The sequence below is a fragment of the Dipodomys merriami genome, unplaced genomic scaffold (assembly GCF_024711535.1).
Source record: "Dipodomys merriami isolate MVZ:Mamm:240054 unplaced genomic scaffold, mDipMer1.0.p SCAF_2, whole genome shotgun sequence".
NCBI lineage: Eukaryota > Metazoa > Chordata > Mammalia > Rodentia > Heteromyidae > Dipodomys > Dipodomys merriami.
The window spans coordinates 118570060-118590499 of NW_027203381.1; the positions used below are offsets into that span (position 1 = coordinate 118570060).

Below are 20440 nucleotides of genomic sequence, written 5' to 3' on the forward strand. Positions count from 1 at the left end.
TAGCTAGGATTATAGGTGTGAGCCACCACAGCCATAGCATTCTTGTGTTTTGCTTTGTGGTACTGGGATTTGAACTCAGGACTGCACATTCGAGAGGAATATTCTTTGGATGCTGGTTGTGACACTCAAACTCAGGGTGTCATGTTCTCTCTTGTTTTGTTGCTTATGGCTGGTGCTCTACCATTTGAGACACATCTCTAGTTCCTGCTTCTTGCTGGCTAAGTGGAGATAAGTGTCTCCGGGATTTGTTTGACGGGGCTGGCTTTGAGGTGTGGGCCTCAGATCTTAGCCTCCCAACTAGCTAGGAGTACAGGTGTGAGCCACGGCACCTGGCTTGCCTTCTCCCAGGCTGTGGCCACACAGCCCTCTGACTCAAGGCCTGCTGCCGATGCTTTGGGTACTGGTTCTGTTGATAAGGAAGAAACGGGGGGCCCATTTCTGAGACAGGAGAAAAGAGTGGAGAATTTCTGGAATTCTGTGTGAAGAAGGGTAGGAGATGAAGCAGGCCGGGACACAACGGATCACACGCCCCCAGCGAGAGACCAGAGTGCCAAGTCCCCCGAGAACCGTGTGGTGTGAATGACATTTTCAGTCCTCAGACACGGGGGGATGGGCGGGCGCAGCGGGAGATGGGGGCCGGTTACAGCCAGTGCGAGGCCGGCCCGTTTGGGGCATTTTAAGCTTGGCCATGGGGACCACAGTCGTCTGCTGTAAGGTCAAGATGTCTGTGGAGGAGGGAACCCCAGATTCTACCCCACCCCAGATTCCACCCCACCCCAGATTCCACTCCCCCACCCCCACCCGAGATTCCACCCCCCACCTCGACCCCAGATTCCATCCCCACCCCAGATTCCACCCCCCCACCCCAGATTCTATCCCCCCCACCCCAGATCCACTAACCACCTCGATCCCAGATTCCACTCCCCACCTCGATCCCAGATTCCACCCCCACCCCAGATTCCACCCCCTACCCCAGATTCCACCCCCCACCCCAGATTCCATTCCCCCCCTCGATCCCAGATTCCACCCCCTGACCCCAGATTCCACCCTCCCCCGACCCCCGAGGCCCACAAGGATCACCTCCTTCAACACTGGGTGAAATCCAAAATGGTTCTGCAAGTGATTCACCGTCCAGGGACAAACCCATTGCGTGGTTCCCAGGCGGGCGTGGGGTGATGGCGGATGGAGGGCTCTCCCCTCCCCCGTGCCATCCAGGCTGCATCTCCGTCCCTCCCTGGGGCCTTCCTCCACTTCCCCTGCTGGGATGCGGTTGCACACGCAGCCTCTGTTTGCCCTGAATGTATTCGCTGCTTGAAGTTCAGCATGCTCAGTTAGCACAGACATGTGGCCTGGCTCAGTTTCTCAGGAGAAAAAAAAACCAATTCCTTTCCGGGCACTGAGGACCAGTTGGCAAATGAGGCTTTTGGTGTCAAAGGTCAGAGCCGTTTCCTTTCTTGTATGTCACATCATAAAGATTGGGGCGAGCAACGCGCTGTCCCTCTCTGACAGCCTTGTTCCCCCGACCCTCCTTTACTTTTAGATGACCCATCCACGAAGCAGCATTTGAAATATCTCCCCACACACTCAACCAAAAATGCTCCGGCCTAAAACCAGCCCCTTGCCTTGGAGCAGCTGGGGTTCACCGGGGACACCTTCGGGGTGCCGTGTCCATGGCGTCTGTCCAGCTGTGTCCATCCGGAGCTAAGTGCAAAGACCGTCTACGCCTGCCCACACGCCCGGCCCTCTTGCCTTCGTTCGTGATGATTAGTTTTGCTCTGAACAAATAGATCTTCTTTATTAGTACACAGGAAAAGCAGCTGGAAGGAATTGAGATTCTCTGTGATACAGCACCAGCTTTGTATGTGCCATGCGCTCCTCGTCCTAGATTTGGCTTGGAAAGTGAAGTGCTCTCCAGAGAACAATCATATAAATAAAGATCAATAGCAAACATCTCGTGCCACGGTCCCTTTTCTTCTGCATGTGAACTCAGGGTCTGCGCACTGCCCATTAGCTTTTAGTTTACAGAGGAGGGGTTAGAGTTACATAAGTCAGATAAAGAATATATTTCTATTTGAGCAATGTCAGCCCTTCTCTTGCTCTCTCCCCGGTTTTCCCTCCTGTCCCCACCCACAAGCTGTAGAGCTCATTTTCAACCTAGTGCCTAGTGAGTACCACTGTTGCCTTTGTTCACGCTTTGCCCCTCTATTTCTCCCAAAGAGAGATAAACGAACAAATAAGACAAAAGGGAAAGAAAACAAGAGGAATAACAACAACAACAAAACAAAACTCTTGCTTCCCTCTCCTGGAGTTCATTTTGATAAATATTTTGTACGATCAGATGCACAGAGGCATTGTGCCTTTGTGTTCCACTCTAAGAATATCGTCCTTTGCTTTCACTGTGTGACAGCCTGGAGACCTGTACGATTTCTCGTGTCCCAGTGCCCGTTAGCTTTTTCACTCAAGGCTAGAGCTCTACCACTTGAATCACAGCTCCATTTCCTGCTTTTTGATGGTTAATTGGGGATATACATTTCACAGACTTTCCTTCCAGCTGGCTTTGAACCGTAGTCCTCAGATCTCAGCCTGTTACTGTGTAGTTGGGATTACAGGCGTGAGCCACCGGTGCCTGGCACTGTTGTTTCTGACCTCGTAGACTTGGGTATATGCCTCAGCTTGTCTGCAGCCAAGTTTGGATCCTGCGTGCATGCTGACAGACGGTTTTGTTTCAGCCATTATTTGATTTGGTCTTTGTTTTCAAATTGCACGGGTTGTCTTGTTACATCATAGCTTGTGCCACCCAAAGGGCTGTGTGCGCTGTCTAACTGTGGCTCTATCACCCTTGCGTGCAGGGAGGGCTGTGAGGACAGAGACTCCTGCAGCTCGGGTTCGCATGCCTCCTGAGCTTCGGGGGTCCAGGGAGCCGCTGCTTCTGGTGCTGGCCGTTGACTGATGGGCGGCATGGCCTCCACGCGTGCAGCCTGCTCTGTTGTTTTGCCTCCTTGGCCAGGTGTCTGGTCACCAACAGCGGATTCGGCCCCTGACTGTGGACCAGGTAGGTTGAACAGCATTTCTCGGCTCACCTGCCTGCCTCTGTTTGCCATGGCTATTTTTGCTTACAGGGTTTGTTGCTGTTCTGCTCTGTCTGTGTGCTGTCTCCTGCATTTTCCTTGTAGCAAACATTGCTTGTGTCTTGTCAGGAAGTTGCTGGGCTGTTTCCCTAGGTTGCAGTCTCGGTGGCGGTTTCTTTGGAGCGGCCAGACTCTCCCCTCAGGAATGGACCGCAACAGTGCAAGAGTCCTGTGTATCTTGGGAACTCTGGAAAAGGGCTCATTTCGTGTTACCTTGGTAACAAAGAGACATTCTGAAGGGAAGTAAGGTTATTTTGCCCCAAGTTGATGAAGTGACACACACACACACACACACACACACACACACACACACACACACACACACACACACACTCCTTTTCTTGCTGGAAATAAGGTGAAAGATGACAGTGAAATTCATATAATTAAAAATTAATTCTTATTTTTATCTTATTACATTAAAATTTGGCCTATGTGAAAAGCCTGACAATGGACTGGAGGTGAGGTTCAAGTGGTAGAGCCCTAGCCATGAGCAAGAAAGCCAAGAGAGACCGGAGGCCTTGAGTTCCAATGCTGGTACTGGCAAAAAGAGAGCAGAGAGGCATAGTGAAGGCAGGAAGGCAGAAATGTAGGTGGGTTCAGGGTAATGGAATAATTCCATGGTTATCTGAAGGTAATGGAGATTTAAAGAATTTGATTACTCTGAAGGATGCCCAAAAAATTCCAGCTAGCTTTTTTAAGTTCAAAACGTGTCTACACAAAAGCTCGAGTGCATATGAAATTGGCCTCCCCGTCCCTCCTGTCCCTGCTCCTGGTTCCTCTTCCTTCTGTGCAGGGATCTACGCTCTGCATTGAGGAAGGCCCTTTGTTTTCTTGGTTAACTGTGAGGGCTACAGGAGGAGGCATGGCGTTTTCTCTGCAGAGGATCTTGGAGCCCTCTTCACAAGTGTTTTCTCAAAATCCTCGAACTCAGAGCAGGTAGGGAAGGAGCAGTGCAACAAGTGCACTGTAGTAATAAGAAACTGCCATTAGGTGGCGCCAAAAGACAGTGTCTTGGCTGGGTTTATCCACCTCAAGAGCCCCCCCCCCCCCCCCCCAGCTTGCCTTATCCTTGGCAGGCTACTGCGGGCTGAAATCAGAGGGTGAGCATAAAATAATCGTCCACTACAGAGAGAAAATAAGCAAAAGCAAAACCCTCCACGCCAACGAGCATGTCCACTAGTGTATCACTTGTGATGTTTTTATCCCTGATAATGGGCAACGTGAGGTGCATTGTTAAGAGCTTTAACATGGCAGGTGACTCACTCCAGCTTTGGCACCATGCTGGAATCTGAACCCAGCCCCTGTGCTTGCATGCTGACCATTCTGATAAAGACCTGGGGTCTTCCAGTCCTATCGTGCCATAAAACTAACCAGAACGCTGATTATCTGACCCAGCTAAGCCCAGCGGCATGCTTCGCCTGCTCACTGCCTCCTGGCGGGAGGGGCTTCTGGAGCAGCCAGCTGAGTTGTGGAGTCTTCTCGATGGATTAGGACCTTGGCTGTCTCCTAAACCAGACATCGAACGCGCAAGGACGCCGCCGTGTTTGGGGGTGTGCAAGGGGCCAGGGTAAGACGTGTGGAGGGTGTCACGGAGCCTTCACTGGGGCCACCCCTCTCCAGCCCCGCGTTTGTGGGGCCCGCGCCTGCCTCTGGCCAGCACAGGTGCACAAGGCCTTCTCCCAGGGGATTCAGCTGACACGAAGGTCACCTGGGTCACTGTCTTTCCGTGTGACCTATCACCTGACCTGAGACCTTGGAGCCAGGGCTTCCCTCAATCATCATAGTAACCTGATAAGGGGGGCTATGCCCTCATTGACCAGAAGGGGAAACTGAGGCAGGGGACTGCCTGGAAACAGCTGGGCTGCAGCCAAGAGGTATGTGTATCCTGCCCCTTCCCCAGACCTTCTCTCCCACCTTTGATCATGCCTCACGGCCCCCAGAGCCTCCGTTTCCTGCCCTCCCTCGGGCCTGTGCGTTCTGTGGTTAGGCCCACCGCCACCTTCGAGACGGGGCAGGGCCCCGGGAGCTGGGTGACTGCCTCTGCACCCCTGCCCCAGTGTGGGGGCTCCGGGGGCTGCTGTGACCCCACCCCAGTCCTCTTCCTTTCTGATGAGCACAGAGTGGCGGGTACCATTCCACCCCAGCAAGGTTAGAAGCGGCCCACCTGGCCTGCCCCCCGACCCGGCCCTGGCACCCAGCCACGGCCCCGGGGAGGGCCTGTGCGGGATTCTCACAGGCAGCCGGCCCAGTCAGAAGTGTGAGTGAGTGAGTGACATTCCAGATCATTCCAGCCGGCAGTCTTCGGCCACACCACGGGGGACAGACTGCAGGTTTGGGGCACCGATGTCTACCACAGCCCCAGGCCGCAGTGCCATCTTGTCTAGCTAGACAAACCTCAGCTTATGCCGAACGAGATGCACTTCGCCACCAGAGCCATGCGCCATGCAGGAAGGCCTGCTCTGTGCCACCTGTGCCACGAAGCCCTCTTCCCTCCTGAAGCCGTGTACTCCACGAGAGCGCCCTCACCAGCCTGCTCCCACCCACTCCCCATTCCCTCACCCGGCAGCCCAGATTGACCCCCAATACAAAATTCAGATGCAGGGACAGCTAGTCTGAGAGCGCTTCAAGGGACCTTGAGCTGCCAGGACTTAGTTCAGAGCTGTGGGAAAGCCCTGTGTTTGATGGTAGCATTTGAAGTTTTATGAGGTTTCATTTTGAGTATATATACACATACATATATATGTATATTGTGTGTGTGTGTGTGTGTGTGTGTGTGTGTGTGTGTGTGTGTGTGAGACAGTAGTGGGTCTTGAACTCATGATCTGGGTGCTGTCCCTTAGTTTTTCTGATCAAATCTGGTGCTCTACCACTTGAGCCATAGCTTCACTACCAGATTTTTGGTAGATAATTGGTTTTCCTTCCTGGGCTGGTTACAAACCAAAATCCTCAGCTCTCAGCTTCCTGCGTAGCTGGGAGTACAGGTGTGAGCTGCTAGTGTCGGCCTGAGCATATTTTCCACAAGTCCTGATCTTCAGCACCTTGCCATGTACAAGGGTAGAAAAGCCTGCAAGACTCCATGTCAGCAGAGCAATGCCGGGCCTGGTGGCCTGGGCCAGTGGGACAGGATGCCTAAAGCAGGCAGACTACAGTCTGGGTGCACGTTTGGGCAAGAGGCCAGACCTTATTTCAGAAATAGCCAGTGCAGGGCTGGGAAGGTGACTCAGTGGTACAGCGCTTGTCTTGCATGCATGAGGCCCTAGGTTGGATTCCTCAGCACCACATAAGCAGAAAAAGCCAGAAGTGGCGCTGTGGCTCAAGTGGTAGAGCGCTAGCCTTGAGCTGAAGAGCTGAGGGACAGCGTCCAGGCCCAGAGTTCAGGCCCCATGACTGACAAATAAAATAAAATAAAATAAAATAACCAGTACAAAATAGGGCTGGAGGTGTAGCTCAATAATAGAGCACCTAGCAAGTCTGAGCCTCCGAGTTTGTACCCGGGCACCACCACCACCAAAAACCCAACTTCACGGTGAGACAAGGGAATGAAGACCTTCAAATTTAAAAAAAAATTAAAAAAATACCTGATTTGCTGAATGTTTATTATGTTTTCCATATATTATTGTACATTTGTCCCCTAGTATTCATGGGGTATCAGTCCTAGGGTTCCCCCGGCACCCCCAAATCTGAGAATCCAAGTTCCTTATATGAAGGGGCATGGTCCTTGCAAATACTCCACACACACATCACCCCTCTTTAGATCAGCTGTAAATTACATGTAACACCTACTATCAGGTACATGTATTATTTAGGGACTAATGACAAGAAATAAAACACCAGTGTGTGTTCTGTGGGGATGAACTTTGCTTTCCCTGCCTGTGTGCAGTCTGCGGTTGGCTGAATCTGGGGAAATGAACGGATGGCCAACTGTATTTGGTCCTGTTGACAGCCGCAGGGCGTGTGTTGTTTCTGTCCGTGTTATCCGGTCCCGGGCATTGAACTCAGGCTTGGCCCTTTCTAAGCAAGGACTCTCTTACTTGGGCCAGGCCTTGGTCTGTTTTTCAGACAGGGGCTCACACGTGTGTCCAGGCCAGACTGCGTCTGACCTTCCTACCTCTGCCATCCTATCGGTGCTATTTTAAGAGAACTTTATTTCTGGCCAGGAAGTGATAGAACCAGAGCTGGGAGGCAAATGCTGTCTCTCACCCTGAGAGCCATGATGATTTCTTACTGTTTCTTTGGCTGGGTTGATTGAATTTGTAGGAGAATCTCAGACTTTTCCCCAGACAGTGTGAGATGGAGGAGAGCCTCTCTGTCCAAAGGGGTCAGACCCTGCTCTAGCAGAGCCCGGCCGTCAGTGTGTAACTCAGGGATACGGACACAAATAGTTAAGTACTTTGGTATAACTGCTGGCTAAACGTCATCTTTAAAGAGAAATTTATAGCTCGGGATATTCTTGTCCCACTATCCAGTTATTGTACTCATCGTTAATATTACCTTCAAATAGTTGTCCCAGGGGGTTTCAATGTAACACGTCCCTTGAGTCATATATGCTAGCAATTCTGTGTATCTTTGTCTCTCTGAGCCTGACTTATTTTACTTCATGTGAATTTTGGCAAGGTTCATTAGAGGACCTGACTTTGTGTGGCTAGATTTCAGCTTCCTGCCTTTCTGTCTTCTTTCCTAGTCTTCCTCCTTGTCTTTCCTTCCTATCCACTTTCTCCTAATTTTTCTTCTTCCTCCACCTCTCCTTTTTCCTTCTTTCCCTCCTGCTTCTCCTTCCCTTCTTCTTCCTTCTCCCTTTTTCTTCAGTAGATTCCATTTCTCTTTTTGGTCGGTTGTGGGGCCTGAACTCTGGGCCTAGGCGCTGTCCCTCAGCTCTTCAGCTCAAGGCGAGCGCTTGAGCCACAGCGCCCCTTCTGGCTTTTTCTGCTTATGTGGTGCTGAGGAATGGAACCCAGGGCCTCATGCGTGCAAGGCAAGCACTCTACCACGGAGCCACCTTCCCAGCCCTAGTAGGTTTCATTTCTATAGAAAAATTGATTTAAAATAGTAGGAAGTCAAGCAAAAGAGTAGAAAACCAAATTCAGGGCCTGCTTCTTGTCTCTTGGTTTCTCACCCTCTTGAGCTTGAACGCAAAGACTCTTCTGGACAAAAAAACCCCTCAGGTGTCTTGGGGTTTGAGTGCTTACTTTTACATTGTTAGTGATAACGGTAGCAGCTCTAGTCTGCCTAGCCATTCTTTCTTCCTGATGAGGTTGGAAAGGAATCTGGGTGCTGTTGGTTCATGTCTGTTGTCCTAGCTACTCAGGAGGCTGAGATCTGAGGATCACGGTTCAAAGCCAGTTCAGGCAGGAAAGGCTGTGAGACGCTTATCTCCAATTAACCACCAGAAAACTGGAAGTGGCGCTGTTCTTCCTGACACACACTCCTGGCACGGGCACACCCAGCTTATTTATTGATGGCCACCCCTGTCCGGTGTTTGTTCAATGTTATCAACAGGACCTTCCCTGGCCACCTGTTAAAATGGGACTCCCTCCTCACAAAGTGACACATGGAATACTACACAACCCAGCCAACAGGCTCCTGCTCGTACAGCGAAGAAAAAGAAGAGCCTGTGCCCTCATGCGCAAGACTGACGGCACAGCAGCAGGATGTGTGAGAGCAGAAGGTGGAGTGATCCCATTCCCATCCACAGATGAGTGGCGCCATAGATACACAATGGAGTCTTACTAAGTCATGAAAAGGAGTGAGGCATTAGGATGTGCGAATGCACAGGGGAACCTCGGCAGGAGTGTGCTCGTGGGAAGAAGCATGCCACAAAGGCCTCGTGCACTGTGATTCCCTTTGTGTAAAAGGTCCCGAGCTGACAGATCTCAAGGGAGACAAAGTTCCCGCGAGGTTGCCAGCCTGAGGCGGGTGGACAGGTGCCTTTCGTGGGGATGTGATGGTGGACAGAGATGGAGGTAGATGGTGGGGAACTGCACAGCACTGTGAACCTGTCGAACCTCAGGGGACCCGTCGGGTGAATTTGATGAATGATGTCCTCAGTGAAGTTCCCCCGTGCCCGCGTTTCCCATGGCAGATTCCCACGGAATTCCCTCCTCCCAGTGCTTCCAGTCACTGCATTGGATTGGAAGGTGTGTGGTTGGGGACTTCGGTCAGTGCTGTTTCTTGGGCTATGTCGTGGGTCTAGAAAAATACACACAGGAGGTGCCTGATAACATTGTTGACTCATAGCTTGAATAGCCGTGACTGGATGCCCAGTGCTGCTGCTGGCTGTTTGAGGGCAATGCTAGAATGATGCTTTCCCGAGTAAGCCAAAGGCAACGCTAGAATGATGCTTTCCCGCGTAAGCCAAAGAGGCTCCGGAAGCCAGACACACCTTCGTGTCAGATTCATGCAATGAAAGCAGGCGTGACTGAAACGCCAGCTCAGAGTCGGCGCTGTCAGACGGAGGGTGACTCTGTGGCCCACGAGCGCCACTCTGCCATCGCGTTATCACACCAGCCTCAGCCAATGTCCAGTCTCTCATCCTTTCCTGCCCTTCCTGCTTCCATGCTCTCCTTCCTTCTCTTCTTTCCTCCTCTTTGTCCTGCTCTTCCTTTCCTTCTGCTTCTTCCTCCTATTTTCTTCTTCATTATTATTATTATTAATTATTATTATTATTTTGTTGGTTGTGGGGCTTGAACTCAGGGCCTGGGCCCTGAGCTCCTTTGTTCGAGGCTAGCACTCTATCACTTGAGCCACAGTGCCACTTCTGGGTTTCTGGTGGTTTATTGGAGATAAGTCACAGCCAGGTACTGTGGCTCATGCCTGTAATCCTAGCTACTCAGGAGACTGAGATCTGAGGATCATGGTTCAAAGCCAGCCCAGGCAGCAAAGTCTGCGAGCCTCTTATCTCCAACAAAGCACCAGAAAACTGGAAGTAGCGCTGTGGCTCAAGTGGTAGAGCACTCACCTTGAACTGAAGAGCTGAGGGACAGCGCCCAGGCCTAGAGTTCAACTCACCTTGAACTGAAGAGCTGAGGGACAGCGCCCAGGCCTAGAGTTCAAGCCCCACGACTGACCAAAAAAAAAAAAAAAAAAAAGTCTCACAGTCTTTCCTGCCTGGGCTGGCTTTGAACAGCGATCCTCAGATCTCAGCCTCCTGAGTAGCTAGGATGACAGGCGTGAGCTACTGGTGCCCAGCTTCCCTCTTGCTATTCTAGTAAGTTCCACTTTTCACAAGCTGCCACGTCCCCAGCCCAGGTGTGGAGCTCTCTTGTCCGGGCTTCCTTCAGTTATGCATGGAAGCTCCCCACCACTTTACCATGAAGAAACAGGCAGTCAGGGGCATGTGGCTCCACTGAGTTCTCATGGCTAGTGAAGACCTGGGGTTCCCTGGCAGATCTTCCCACCTTCAAAGCTGGAGCTCTACTTTGGTAGCGGCTTCCCTTCGGGCTGACTGTGGGAGGACTCGCTGTTTCTCCCTGGGCCTTGCACATGTGTTGAGAGCCATCACCGCCCTCTGTCTTCCAGGGGGCAGAGGTTAGCTGCTTCACCCCCACCAAGCGTCCACAGCGCAGGCCTCACGCAGGGCTGGCCTGGCTGCTCCTTCTGGGCCTGCTGGAGCTGCACCCTGGGTCCAGCCCAGTCTCTGCAGACTTGTCCCCCTGACTTAAGCAAGGCTACCGGCCTTGAAGACATCCCTGCCCAGCTGAGCTTCACCTGAAGGCATTCTTACCTCATCATGGATGTATGGCTGGAAGGCCAAAGTCATGGCTCTCCATCATTCACTGTTACTTTCACTTCTTCCTGTTGGTCATTCATGGTGGAAGAGTTTGTCTTCTTCCTTACCGCAGGACCTTGTTGTAGGCTTCTGCCCGTGGTAGGCACAATGTAGAAATGACTGCGCGAAGACATGCGTTCTGCTCATCAGAGCCAGGCTGGGGCTCCCTCCCGGGAAGCCCTCGGTCCCCAGCCCTCTCAGAGACTGTATAAACTGGATCAGTCAGAGGATCACACGTGACAAACACAAGGCCAACGGGAAATGTGCAACCAGAAACAAATCAAACAAAATCCCAGCTTGCTTTCTGAAAGGTCTGTCACCTGGGAAGCAGTTTGTTTTCCCTGATGAGTTGTGCTGCGCAGTCTTGAAAATCCAAGTGGCAGAGCACTCCCAGGTGACTTCAAGAAGTGCCACTTCCATTTCTCTTTCCTTCTTTTCCTCTTCCAAAGGTGGTCATGTACATCGGACCCCAGAAATGATTCCTAGTATAGTCACGTGTGTGGCTCAACTGGTTTTGTTTTTCCTGAAGCTTTTGTGGCAAGGCGGGGGGTGGGGGGGACACGGGGAGGGTGCTCGGGGAGGGAGAAGCCTTGTAACCATGGCAACAGCACAGTCCTCACCGAGGTGCGCTGAGAGCCGGTGTTCCAGCCAGCCAGGAGGCTAAATTCCTCCAACAAAGCCTTCTGTGTCCTTTGCTGCCGGATGAGATCAAGATGGAGATGGCTGCCGCAGTGATTCAGGCTATAGGTGCATGAGAAAAACGTGAGTCACGCGTTTCCCCTCCATTGTTCTATGACAGATGAGTGAATGCAGCAGCAAGCCGAGATCTCCCTCAGCCCCAGCCGTCTGCAGGCTCCTGTAGAAGCACACTGAATGTACAGTGCAGTGTGGATTAAGCATTTTCTTATTCGGTGTACAAAGCAGATCATACCTGGGGCTGGCTTTGATCACTACACGGGATTTCAAGGGCCAACCTTTTCTGACTTCATCTGAAAACAACCCTCCCGAATGGAGGAGTGAGTTGTCGGCTTTGCTGGTTTTTCTGTGGCTTCTTCCTATGGAAATAAAACTCGATTAAGAGGAACGTGGTCTTTCGTGATGCATGGTCCACACCTGACTAAAAGTTACAAGTTCAAGGTGGAATGGATCACAAGTTGGTCAAATATCTAGGATTGGAAAGGTAGAGCTTGAAAAGAAATTTCATTTTGAAATCTGGAGAAGGCGGAATGTATAGTTGAGAAAATCAGTGGTTGTAGAAATGTGTCTGAGTCTTGTTCTTTTTTTTTTTTTTTTTTTTGCCAATCCTGGGGCTTGAACTCTGGGCCTGGGCGCTGTCCCTCAGCTTTTCAGCACAGGGCGAGCGCTCTACCACTTGAGCCACAGCACCACTTCTGGTTTTCTGAGCAGTTTATTGGAGACAAGAGTCTTCACAGACTTTCCTGCCTGGGTTGGCTTTGAATTGTGATCCTCAGATCTCAGCCTTCCGAGTAGCTAGAATGACAGGCGTGAGCCACTGGCTTGCCCTGCTGTTCTTGATTGGGGTAAGTTGCTTTTACCTGCACCACTTCCTCCTCCTCAATTAGTTTTCTTCTGTGTCTTGGAATCAGGCAAATCTCTGTGGCCTAGCGGGAAGGCTCTTTGTTTCTTGTCTGTCTCATTTAAAATATTAAGATGATCTATCTACATGACTGCATACCTTAAAAAAAATCCTTTTGAAAAGTATCTAGTATCACCACAGTGATGTCATCAAGTATGTTCTGTAGATTTGGGGGTTAGACTTTTTTTTATGTATTTGATATGATAAATCATGCTCCTATGAATATTTTTTATAGATCCATGTTGTAATTGGTGCAAATGTCCACAAGGTAAAGGATTAAGTCGAGGACAGGGTTAACGCGAGCATTTGGAATATATGTAGCCATCCCCCATGTGCTCACCCTCCAGTGGTAACGAGCCTACAACCCGTACCTCCTCCCGGCACTTAAACTTTCGCAGTAGCCCATACTTAAGACTTTCACTTGACTGTCTTCAATCATGAGCTAGTAGGAAGTCTTCTCTTCTTCTCTCTGGATAATGTAATGTTCTTTCCATCTCCCTGATCTCCCATCTCCCTGCGCCACACATACTCAGACAAGCTTAGTCATGTGGCGCATGTCCTTTAACACATGTTTCATTGGATATTTTTTTCCTTTGTGCAGAAGTTCTGAAAGGCTATGGAGTTAAGTAATCAGCTCTTTCTGTAGCCTTGGAGATCAGCGGAGGCTTTCACCAGCAGGGAAAAGCATCCTGTTCTAAGGCTGACTGCGGTGTCATTAGAGAACAATACTGCCCTCTCTCCCTAGGTCTGGAGAGATCTCAGGATGTCTAAAATAGCTCCATCTTCCGGCCCTTGGCATGTCTTGTTCTGTGGGGCAAAGGACATGGACCAACACAGGAAGTGTCCTGGGTCCTGTGCTCTGGCCCAGTGAGGCCCTGTGGCTCCAGCAACAGGACAAGTGTTGCTTATTAGGTTTTGTTTTGAGACAATCACCTGTGTGAAAACCCCATGGACAGCAGCAGAGGCCAGCATAGCCTGCACAGTGACTTTCCAGGTCAACTCAGGGATTCATCCGGAGGCCCTGGCCATCAGTGGTTGGCAGAAGCTCTTGTAGGTGGTGAATGGATAGGTAAACTTGCCAGGTGTGCTCACTGGATCATGACCAGAGTTCTCCTTGTCCCGTGCTGGCTGTTAGGTCAATGGTTATCCTCAGGCTAGGGTTCAAACCAGGCTTATGCCCGCTAGGCTGTTAAATCCATTTCTGTTAGTTTCCTAGTTACCAGATTCCTAGGAGCTTGGCACGTGTGTTCTCTCAGGGTTCGGGGAGGCAGAGCATGCAGATGAGCTGCCTCGCAGGGTGCCTGACCCGGCTCCTGCTGCTGCCTCTCAGTCCCTTGGTGTTGCATCTTTCCAGCCTCTGCCTCGGTCCTCACGATGCCTTCCCTGCAGGCCTCTGTGTACCACTGCCTCAGTGTGCGGGCTTACCAACTGTCGGGTTTAGGGTGGAGCCCCCCTAAGAGGAGGGCATCTCACTTGGAGATCTTCAGCTTGGTAAAGACCCTTGTTCAGATTAATGTCACATTCTGAGGTTCTGAGTGGATGCAAGTTTTGGGGAGCCACAACTCAATTCTCTACACCCATGGAGGCCAACGACCTCTATACTTCAGGAGGTTCCAGACTAGTTTTCACCTCGCTGGAAGTCTGGGAGCTGCGTGGGGCCGGTGCAGGACTGACCTGTTGAGATGCAAATCTGACATCCCGGAAGCTCCTTGGTTAGTGATGAGAAGGGGTTTATGACCAATAAAACTTTCTGCAAATGTGAATGAAAATATGAAACCAGTAAGAATCTTGAGGGGTGCCTGTCCACAGGTACGCGGACCCTCTGTTGACTGTGTGCTTTTGGCCACACGCCTGACAGTCCTCCTCTCATGCACATTGTCCACTTGCTGAAGAAAGCACCTAAGAAGCTCAGAAAGTGCCTGTGCCCTGGTGGCTGTGGTGTCTGGAGAGGCTCGTTCAATGGTAACGCGCAGTAAAGCCTTCTCAGGTCATAGGAGCTAAGGAAAGATGCCAGGTCAGCGCAGACAGCCAAATGACTGGGGAATATAGATATTTCTAGAAGAAGTCATAAAGGGAGCTTGCGTAGGAGCCCAGGCATAGACACAGAAAGGTTGGAGCTTGTCAGAGTGATGGAGACCCAGGTCTCTGTTCCCAGGGGGAGGAAATAGCATGCTCTCATGACAGCAACCGGTGAAGGGGCGAAGCAAAGCCCTGGGTGTGTACGCGCAGGGGGAAGAGTGGAAGGCAGAGGCCAGGGTCAGTGCAGCAGAGGGGGAGGGAGGAAGTGACCACTGGGACAAGGATGGGAAGGACACCAGAGCTACCTTCCTACAGCAGGGGCGAGGGAATACACGCAGACAGCACTCTGTACCTCCTCTTCTCAATCACCCCTCTCCCTCCTCCCCTCCCTTCCCCCACCAGCTACCTCTGCTGAGTTAGTTTTGAACTCACGGAGCAAGGTTGCTTCCTGATCACTGTGAGAAGCAAGCCTCTCTGGGTGTGAAAACAACGAGGACAGGCCAGGGCGTCTTGGGAAACAGATGGAAACACACCTGTCTTGACTTCCGGGTCACCGGGTTTCATTGCCAGCCATGGCGCGGTCTCCTCTGTAGATGGCGCCCTTCATGCATGCAGTGGCTCAGCACTTGGGCAGTGACTCCACCCAGGGGGGCTTCCTGTCACACCTGCCAGATGTCCACCAATTTTGCTACAATTCTGCCAACTTTGGCACCAAATGGAAGGCTGTGCGGGCAAGGGTGGAGCTCCGGGCAGAGGCATAGCCCTGATATATTGCATTTACCTCTATCTGCAGAGATAGCTGGCCCAGCCCGCCGAAGAAGACATAACTGCCAATCTTCTATAAGGGGAGCAACCGGCGTGGCTGCCGGGGTTGTGAGCTACTGAGCCCCTTCCTCAAGCAGCCAGCAGGACCTGCTCATTCAGCTCCTCCCACCCCACCCCTTCTCCACACCATTTACCTGCAAGGTTCCTTCCTTCCTTCCCTCCCCCTACTTCCTCTTCCCTCTCCTTCCCTTCTTTCTTCCTTCTCTCTCATTCCCACCAGGACATCAGGCTCAGGGGGCTGAGTTAGTTCACGATGCTTTCGTGTCTGCTTCGTGTCAGGATCTGGTTTTATTCCTTACGTTTCTTTATGAAAGTGAACAACCCCCACCAGGTCTTCCTGGTGCTGACTTTGGGCGGGTACTGTGCGTGCCCCCTCTTTGCCCCTCTTTGGTTGAGGTCTTCCTAGATGGCTCAGAGCGAGCCAAGGAATTCACCAGAGTTCCCAGGACCCAAGGCCACGCCCAGGCGGTGTTCCTCAGTGGGAGCTCGGGCCCCTGCTCAGTTTCCCTGCACTCCCTCCCCACCCTCCATTCAGTGCCTGGCATCTTACAAGTTCTTGCCTTCTTTAATAATGATATTTTTTTTCCAAAATAGGCACAAAATATCACAATCTATTTTTCCTCAATAAGAATTACGTCTAGATTTCATCTGCAGTAATGTGCACACGTGACTTGTCACCGTTTCTAGCTGGAGCAGAGTCTCTGGCTCAACCCAGGGCAGGCCCAGTCTCCCTGGCTTCCGGCTCTGGCCTGCATGTGGAGCTGTGATCGGCCATCTCCCATGGGTCTTCTCCAGGGGTTGTGCAGTGTTCCCATGCCTGGGTCAAAGTGGCCAGGTCCCAGAGGTGCTGGGTCTCAGGGCAGCTGAGAGCCAGATGTGCCAGATGTGCCAGCCTGCCTCCCAGCGGTGGTCCATACCCTGTCCCCACTGGTGCTTGGCCCAGCTGGCTGTTGGGTCTGTGCCAGGCTAACAGGTGTAAAGCGCCTTTCTGTGGCACTAATTTGTATGTCTTCTCTCAGCCCACACAGACTTCCACTGCCGCTGCCTCTGTAAATTTCTGGCACTCATTTTGGGTTTCTGGAATTTTCCTGTTGGGTTTCAGGGGATCCCTGTTGCCTGATCTGATATATTTCTTGTCTATTTTCCTCTCCATCAACTATTTATCCTTAACTTTCAAAGGCCCTTTTTGAAGAGAAATCCTTCATTTGTACATTACTACACATTCATTCATATTTCAATGTATTTCAAGCTGGTCTCCAGCGGCTCGCGCCTGTCATCCAGCCACTCAGGAGGCTGACATCTGAGCATCATGATTTGAAGCCAGCAAGGGCAGTAAAGTCCATGAGACTCTTACCTGCAGTCAAAAACAAAACGAACCAAGCCAGAAGTGGCGCTGGGACTCCAGTGGTAGCAAAGGGACAGCGACATGCCTGAGTTCAAGTCCCAGTGCCAGCACAGAAAAACAGCAACCAGAAACAGGGGCTGGGGAGTTGGCTCAGTGGTAGAGTGCTTGTGTGGCATACATGAGGCCCTGGGTTCGATTCCTCAGCACCACATACACAGAAATAGTAATAAAGAAGTAGAAAAAAACCCCACAAAGGAAATAGAAAACAAAACCTCACCCTTTGCCCAGCTGGGAGCTATTCTCTCCTGTGCTTCTGTCAAGCTCATGGCTTTACCTCTCTCACGCAGGTGTCCCTCTCATTGAGAACTCATGGCTAGCTATGTCAGGGAGAGGCCAACTGTGTTTTTCTTGATGGTTTTCTGCCGACTGAAAAATGAAGCCATGTGGCCTTTCCTTGCAGAGCTCCGTTGAGCAGCCGGGCTACCTCTCCATGGGCTCAGGCTGCCCCATGCGCGATGGCTTTGTGTCCTGACTGATTTTGACTTTGTGTGGGTGCGGCACTGCTCAGCCAGGCTTTCAATTGGCAGCCTCCGCCTTCTGAGGGTTGGGGCGACAGCTTCCCTCCCGGCACCCACCGTGCGCTTCCTCTGGTGTTCACCAACATTTGAGGTGTGCTTGTGTCTAATGGGACCCAGGCCTTACTTCTTTGGGCATCTAAAAAGTTGACTTAGGTCTTCATCTCGTTTTCTCCCTCTATGAAAAAAAGCCTTGCAAGATCTTGAGTTCCAAAAGTCCCACTTGGACTTTTATCACCAGCGGATTGTATTTGCAGATCAATGTTGGGAGAGTGACATTTTTATTCTATTGCTTCCCACGGGAAGGGTCATCTTTCATGGACTGTTGATTCCTTCAGCCTGCTGGCAAGGGTCAAAGGTGAATCCTGAGGGCTGGTGGCAGGAAATTGCCAAGTTCTCTGTCCCCTCTACTCCATCCATACTAGGCTGGAGGGAGGACTCTACCACTTGAGCCACAGTGCCACTTACGCTTTTCTGGTGGCTCCTTGGAGATAAGAGTCTCAAGGACTTCCCTGCCCGGGCTGGCTTTGAACTGTGATCCTCAGATCTCAGCCTTCTGTGTAGCTAGGATGACAGGCATGAGCCACTGGCTCCCAGCTGAGCCATGTTTTAAATGGCTCTACCGAGCAGCTATCATTTTGGCTACTTCAGATTTGGATATTTCCAGCATCACAGATCAACCTACTAGAACCTTCTAGCCACTTTGTTATTACCAGCTAGTGCAGTTCCTCCACCCTCTCAGCTGGGTGCCCCCCTCCGCCCATTGCCTCCTGGTCTAGCTCCTGAACCTGGCCGGGTCCCATGACCTGCCCACTCCTGCTTTTCCCCTGACTGTCTGCCCTGCGTCGCTCAGCACCTGCAGACTTGCTGCTTGCTTTGGGCTGTGCTGAGTTTGGAAAAATATGGAGAATTTATTCAGAAGCATGGACGTGGAGAGCAGGTCTCAAATCTTCCTCACCAAGAAAGGACTTGGGGTGTTTATGGGGTGGAGGATCAGGCGGCCCGAGGATGAGGTGTGTGTGGGGGGTACAGGAAGCAAGGCCGTAAGTGGTCTGCACATGCACAATTGGTTTTTGTGACTCCTCTGGGGACATCGTGGTGGCATCAACCTGATCAGAGGACGTTTTCAGGTCCTGCTGTCACAGACATCACTCACTCGCTGGACACCTGCGGCTCCAGCAGAGACCAGTGGCTCCAACAGAACCTTCACGTCCCTGAGAGTCCCACTATCATCTGGGCGCACACAGGGCTGTGGCCTGCAGCAGAGCAGGTGGGGACCGAGAGCACCCGCTCAGCGGTGTGACCCCTACCACGGGTGATTCTTCAAGTGGACAGGAAACACACGACTCAAAGGCAGGGTGGCTGGAGGGTCATTGGTGCCGAAGGCTTTCAGGCCGCGCTGTGCACCGTGTGCGCCGTGACATTTCCTGCTCTGTGTGATCGTCGTCTGCTTGCGCAGTGTTAGCTGCTGTTAGTTCTCACTCCCACGTTATTGTGCTTCTTGTTTCATTGTGCGCACGTGGTGAGACCACACCATGGTGAAGTGCAACTCACCTGTACCTCTGCCTGTGCCCGTTTGACAGATTGGAGTCCATGGGGCTCTCGGGCTAAGCCATGGAAACAGTCTTCTTTTAGCGCTCCAGCAGGTCCTCTCCTCTTCTCCAGGGTGAGGATTTCTGGGGCCACCGCTCCCTGATTCCTGTCATCCTCACCTTTCCTCACTGAAGACACATACGTAGGAGAGCTTTCTCACTGGCGGGTGTGGGTCTCTTTCCTGTGCCAGTGGAGATGGACTCTGCAGGCCTCTGTAAGTACCCAGTGTATGCCTGGGTTCTGGCTGTCCCCTGCTGCCAGTCAAGGAGCGCTGCTGGACGGACGTCCCTTCCCGTCCTCCCTCAGTATCCTCTCGTCCTGTCTGCCTCAGACAAGCACAAGCACTCCTTCCTGTTCCCCCTCTCCTTCTTCCCCCTTCCTAGTGGATGAATCGTTTATTCCGCTTGCTGCCAATTTTATATTCTCATTCTATTTCATTAAAGAGCACTACTTTGGAAGCCATTTTCTGAAAAGAAATTCCAGAGGAAAGGTGCAAAAGCAGCCCTGGTCACTGTGCGTTCGCCTTGATTGGCCCTTGCCTGCCCATCTCCCAGCTCCAGTGTCCAGTCTCGGCCCAGGTATTACGCCCCGTGTCAGCAGCACATGGCTAGCTGGCCCTGCCGGCCCCCACCATGGGCCAGGCAGCTTTCCTGTTCCCATTCTGCCTGCCTGCTTTGCTGCCTTCTGTGCCCTCCCAGAGTCTCAGCCCGGGGCCTCTCCTCTCTGCACCGGCCCCTCCCTCCCTCCCTCCTAACCCATCTGTTCAACTCTGCTTCCCTCCTAACCCATCTGTTCAGCTCTGCGTAAGCCGATGCCTGAACTCTGGAAACTCACAGCCAACTGACTTCCTAGCCAGTTTGTGGGGAGCCCGTCTGGCTCCTTCCCAAGCCTGTCTACAGCTTTAGACCGCTGAGGCCAGAGGCCCCCTCCCCTCCTCCTCCCGTCTCCTGCAGCTGGATGGGTCAGGCTATTGCTTCTCCTGCCCTGTTTTCCTTAGCCTTCTCGACCTCTTTTCTCCCCAGAGCCCAGAAGGACCCTTCCAGAGGTCAGCCAGGCAGGCCATTCCCTCATCTGAGGACTCATCTTCTATCGTGGGCAGAAGCCACACTCCTGACCGCAGTTGCAGGGCCTGCTGTAGCCGGGCTGTTTCCTTCCTCCCCTCCTTCCTTGCCATACCTCAGACACACGGTCGTGTTCCGGCTCATGGCCTTCACACCAACTGTTCTCTCTGCCTAGAACATTCTTTCCCCTGGATATCAGCCTACCTCATTACATCCCATCTTCTGAGTCTTTTTTAGGGCAAATATTTTCTCTTAATGAAGCTACTTTGGAAAACATCCCTGTAATCCCATCCCTCTTCCCAGCCTCCTAACAGGTTCTGCTTAGCCCTGTAAAGCTTCTTCTTCTAATATATAGAATCTACTTAACAGTAAATTCTGTCTCCTGCTAGCCTTTACATGTCACAAGGGTGTTTTTGGTGTTTGGTTCACAGATTTGTCTTTTTTTTGTGTGTGTGTGCCAGTTCTGGGGCTTGAACTCAGGGCCTGGGCGCTGTCCCTGAGCTTCTTTTGCTCAAAGCTAGCACTCTAGCAC

The 20440-nt window shown here is 51.8% G+C and overlaps 2 protein-coding genes across 4 annotated transcripts in view; both read left to right on the forward strand.

The window, feature by feature from the left end:
• The window catches only part of Sh3bgr (SH3 domain binding glutamate rich protein), a 31598-nt gene extending 29648 nt beyond the window's left edge, over positions 1–1950 (forward strand). For both annotated transcript variants that reach the window (XM_070030704.1, XM_070030707.1), the window contains exon 8: positions 1541–1950. The gene's annotated coding sequence lies outside the window, so the exon portion shown is untranslated. The remainder of the gene's footprint in view (positions 1–1540) is intronic.
• Positions 1951–11528: 9578 nt separating this feature from the next.
• The window catches only part of B3galt5 (beta-1,3-galactosyltransferase 5), a 58963-nt gene continuing 50051 nt past the window's right edge, over positions 11529–20440 (forward strand). For both annotated transcript variants that reach the window (XM_070030714.1, XM_070030715.1), the window contains exon 1: positions 11529–11655. The gene's annotated coding sequence lies outside the window, so the exon portion shown is untranslated. The remainder of the gene's footprint in view (positions 11656–20440) is intronic.